Source organism: Miscanthus floridulus, chromosome 10 (genome assembly GCF_019320115.1).
Source record: "Miscanthus floridulus cultivar M001 chromosome 10, ASM1932011v1, whole genome shotgun sequence".
Lineage (NCBI taxonomy): Eukaryota > Viridiplantae > Streptophyta > Magnoliopsida > Poales > Poaceae > Miscanthus > Miscanthus floridulus.
The window spans coordinates 129,335,603-129,340,977 of record NC_089589.1 but is presented as its reverse complement, the minus strand read 5'-3'; the positions used below and the strand labels follow the sequence as shown (position 1 = coordinate 129,340,977).

The following is a 5,375-nucleotide window of genomic DNA, read 5'->3' as shown; positions in this document are numbered from 1 at the left end:
TAAACCCTAAAACCTAAACCCTAAACCACCCCAAACCCTAAACCTAAACCCTAAACCCTAAACCTTAAACCCTCCTAAACCTAAACCCTAAAACCTAAACCCTAAACCCTATCCCTAAAACACTCCCTAAACCTAAACCCTACCCCAGATCAGGACATCACGTAGGTCCGTCAACATTAAACCTTACAAATGTTACTATTACATGTCCATCAACATAAAACATTACAAATACTGTTACAGTTCAAATATCAAGCTCTTGTGAAAGGCATTTTCTTGGATCCGAAAGGGATGGTCTACAGGAAGAAACCGCCTATGGCAGTCAAACCAGGTAGCCTTACAGCCTTTACGTAATCGATATGCATTAGAATCACACATGCATTGTGGACATGCAAATACCCCATGGGTGCTCCATCCAGCAAACATGCCATATGCAGGAAAATCATGTATAGACCATAAGTATGATGCTTTCATTTTAAACCCTCGCTTCACTGAAGCATCCCATGTCTGTACCCCATCCCATAGCTCTATCAATTCATCTACCAAAGGTTGGAGCAAGATACTTAGGTTTTTTCTAGGGTGTTCTGGTCCAGGGATGACCATAGCAAGGAATATATACTCAGGCTTCATACAAACACCAGGTGGAAGATTATAGGGAACCCAAAATACTGGCCAACAAGAGTAAGAGGCTGCATTCAGTTTATATGGTGTGAACCCATCAGTTGCAATACCAAGTCTTACATTCCTAGCATCTTCTGCGAAGTCTGGGAAATCAGCATCAAATTGCTTCCATGCTTCTCCATGACATGGATGCAACATTTTAGTAGGGCTTGCTAGAGTTTCTTTGTGTGAACGCATGAGTTTTGTTGTGCCCTCATGTGCATATAATCTTTGTAACCTATTTGTAATGGGCAGGTAGCGCAACACTTTACGAGGAACCTTGTTTGATCCATCCTTATAGCGGGAGGTACCGCATATGTCACACTTATCCTTATCCTTGTTATCTTTGTAGTACAACATGCAGTTTTTATCACAGACATCAATTTTATGGTATGGCATACCAAGGCCCTCTAGCAGTTTTCTAGACCGGTAGAAGTTGTTAGGAATCCTAGAATTAGGAGGAAGGAGTTCATGCATGAGTTCCACAAAATCATCATAACATGCTACTGAAAGATTGTACTGTGATTTAATGGCCAATAGACGAGCAACAGCAGAGAGACTAGAATGCAAGGTTTGCTCATGTACTTGCTCATCTACACTAACAACCATTCTATAGAAGGCTTTGGCAAAACCAGTTGGTGTTTCATCATCTAATGGTGGATGCTCACTAGCTAAGTCAACTAACATAGCATCCATCTGATCTGTCTCACCAAATCCCTCATGTACACCTCAGAACCAATCTCAAGGTTCTGATTTCTCCGCCTCTCACCATGTGCTGTCCAAGTTTGGTAATTTTCCTTGAACCCATTGTGGCACAAATGTAACTCTATCCTAGGCCTTTTATGCCCGAAAAAATTTCGGCATATGGAACAAGGGCACCTAATTGTATCAGACTCAACTAATTCAGGGATTGAGAAGGCATGATCCAAAAACTCTTTTGTTTTGTCAACCCATTCATTTGATAGCCTACCACGCTTCCAACCACTATACATCCACCCACGATCTGTCATATCTTATCTGCCAACTTGAGTAAGAAGATAGGAGCTAACCAGCAGCTTGCAGAGTCACACTAGTCGTCCAAGACTTCGACCACAGACAGAACCAAGTAAAGCAGTAACAGGCAACCAGATCACAGTGAGGAACCTGTTACCAATTCAGACATAACACAAATTACTTTAGTCAAACAAAATAAAAATTCATATACAGCTAGTAATAGAACACTAAAAGACATAATAACAAATAAATTTCCTATACAGCTAGCACACCATAACCGGTGAATCACAATGCAAAATAGAGCAGCTATAGCAAAATAAGTCACTAGAAATTTGTGTTATGTCTAAATTTGTGCCAAATAGAGGAGCAAAATTCATTGACAAAATTATATGACAAGTGAATTAATCTGTATATACATAGCAGCAAAAATAGTCACAGGAAATCAATCAAAAGCACATCTAAATGCAAGCTTTGAAAGGATTGGAAGCGAAATCCTCAGGTTACAACCAAGCTTCGATTGTGTAATATTGGTGCAGGGATTGCAACAGCTAGCAACCAGAGAGCAGTCAATTCACCACAGCAAATCTAGCACAGATCAAGAACATATATGCTACATGGTGGCCATGGTCTGACCTTGCTGTCCGTCAGTGAGCGCCCAATTGTTCTTCCAGACGGGCGGTAGAGTTGGTGGTCCAGAAGCTAGAGTTCCTCCGGCTCATCCGGTGCTATAACAACAAAGAAGCCCCACTGCACTTCAAATGCCACTGCGGGCAAAATCAAGTCAGATGCGCATCAATTAACAAGGGCAAAAAGAAAGATACAAGATGCAAAATTGATTGGGGATCTGAAGAAGGGAAATAAATCAGGAAAAGACGAGCATGTACGACGTCGGAGGGGGCTGCTGCCCTTCAGGTCGGCGTGCAGCACCTCAGGGCGGCGGGTGGGGCTGCTAGTGGCTGGGTGCAGGCACCGCAGCCGGCGGCGCTCTGGTGGTCAGCGACGTCGTGGCGGGCGGCGGCGTCGCAGCGGGAGGCTGTGGTGGCTGGCGGGGGGTCTTCGCGGCCAGCGGCACCCGTGGCTGGGGGGCGGCGCCGCGGCGAGCCACCGCTGGTGGATGCAAGCGGCCGCTACGCGCCTGGGCGACGACCGGAGCTGGAGGCGTGGTGTGTGGATGGATAGGGTCGAAACATTTTTCTTTAGATTAGAATGGGGCTGAGGCTGGTTGGAGGGATAGGGGTCACGGGCGCGCGGCGGCGAAATAATTGTGGTGGACTCCCGCGGGCGCGTGTCTCTTTTGGGTGGGCCAGAGCACGCGCGAGGCCTGTTTCTGTGCGCCAAAAGCTCTGGAGGAGCACGCGAGACCCATGTTTCTGCGCGTGGAAGGCCCGAAAAAACTCTCCGTGATGGCAGGCACCGACGGGTGAGAACTCTCCGGACGGTCTAGCTGTAACGCGGGGGAAGTTTCTACGCTGCTGACGGAGGATGCGCAGCCGGCGGGAGAGCTCTCAGCCGACGGGAGAAAAGTGATCTGGCGTGGTGAGTGGTGTTGTTGTGCACTAGAAAATACATCTGGAACTTGTTTACAGCTGAAAAATATTACCAAGATGCCAAACAGGGCCTTAGAGATATATTGCTTGGAAATAGCAAGGCTGCACTGACCCCGTTCCGGGCGGTGGTATTTATATAGGCAGCACGTACGTTTTCGCCATGCGTGTATAGCACGCTTAAAAACCTGAATGCATCGCGTGTGTTGACCTTGAAAAGAGTAGCACGTATTTAATCCACTTCAATTTGACTAGCTTAACATTGGTTTGGATCTTATAGCCTATGTACCTCATAACAATATATATATAATATATCATCAGATTGGCGCCCTGTTCGCTTGGCTTATAAGCCGTACTTTTTCAGCTAACGAACGGTATTTTTCTCTCACAACAAATCAGTCAATAGTACTTTCAGCCATGACTTATCAGCCAAGCGAACAGGGCATGGTTCTCCTATGCTCTCAGTACGCCACCAGCGCACAATCTTTATTTAACGCTTGTGCGCCACTAGAGTTTCCCAATGCATGGTTTCTATTTGGATTCCTTTAACTCATTAATTTCCTTGCACAACTGATTGAACTTTTATTTTCTCTCATAAATATCTCACCTTTGGTTTGCTTCTTAATAGCTATTCACTCCGTCCCAAAATAACCAAACTTTCTGAGGGTTCAAAATTTGCCTAAAAAATAACATTCTATAAAAACATGGGACATTGTCTCCTAATGAAGAACCGAATCAAGGGTGCAAGCAGACGGTAACTGCTAAATCTAGGAGATATTTTCCAAGAAAGAAAAATAGATGAGCGTGTATATGCGTCTTTTGGCAGCTTAGAAAGTTATTTATTTATTTTGGGACGAATGGAGTATTTGTTTCCATTACGAAAAAATGGTTTAGATTTTAGAAGGTCGTTGATAGATGATGCTCAAGCACTCAGTGGTGGTGGAAAAATTATACATATGACTTCTTCACCATCCGCTATTTCAATCCTAGTGGCACACATTGCCTACACTAGCTCTAATCTACTAAGGCCCTATTTGGCAGAACTCAGCTTCACCATTGAAGCGAGCAGCTTTCTCGATGAAGTTGAGCTGCTTTGAAAAAAAATATTTGGCAAAACAGCTTCACCAATAGCTTCATGCACGGCTAAGAGAGGAAAAGGAGAAAGAGAGCTATGAAAAGCTACCTTTTTCAACTTCTCTTCTCTACATTTCTTTGTGAGAGCATAAAAAAAGAGCTTCAAAGTTGTTTTGAAAAAAAAAAGATGTTTGACAAAAAACAGTTCACAATAACTCATGAAGCTGTTGGTGAAGCTGTGACAAATAGACATTTAGTCTTCCACAACTACTATATATACTAGGGTCATGATCATGTGTTATGTATATTTAAATCAGAAAGGATATAGTTAACTAGAAACCTCGTTATGCATAGTTAAATCAGAGTGCATTTCCACGGGTAGAGTATTAAACCAAACTTTTTTTTTAACAGTGCGGGTAGTTCACCCCCTGCCCAGCTTCTTCACTACCATCTCTAAAAGTAAAAAGCATTTTGGTTGACTTTAGTAGCAATTGAATGAATCAGTCCGGGCCATATGGTTTCACTGACTGGAGCCTTCGGAGGCATTCTGATGCCCACCACCAGCACGGCAAGAAACTTCTTTACCACAAAGCCTCTCTATCTAGGTGATCGAGACCTCTTCATCAAGGGGAGAAAAGATGGTGGTGCCCCTATAAGAAAGTGCAACGTGTAAAAACAGTAGTACTCTGCACGCAACTCGCAAACTTTTGTACTCTCTGGTATGCGTTTGTGGTGGTGGTAGGCGACGTGAAATGCCTGAAGATATGGATTTGTTATATCGATTAGCTACAAAATTAAAATAAAATAGGAGCACGTAATACTGATATGAATGGAAAAAAAAGGAAACTAATGATGGAGATGGAGCACGGATATAAAAGCATATGAATTGGATATCTAAACATTATTAATTGGAGTGTTAAATGATAAGATCTTGATATATCTTGAGGATATATAACAATGCACTAACGTGAGGTTACTTAGGCCTTACCTCTATATAAACACCATCACATTGAGACACATAAGGGGCCTTTGTTCCAAGAACATTCGTTTTCTCTTCTCGGAAAAAGGAGCACTAGGTGAGTGATAGCAGGCATTCTCTCTCATAGC

The 5,375-nt window shown here is 43.4% G+C and overlaps 1 pseudogene; it reads right to left on the bottom strand.

Moving 5' to 3' along the window:
* Positions 1-234: 234 nt before the first annotated feature.
* Positions 235-1,649, bottom strand: LOC136489602 (uncharacterized; annotated as a pseudogene).
* Positions 1,650-5,375: the final 3,726 nt, after the last annotated feature.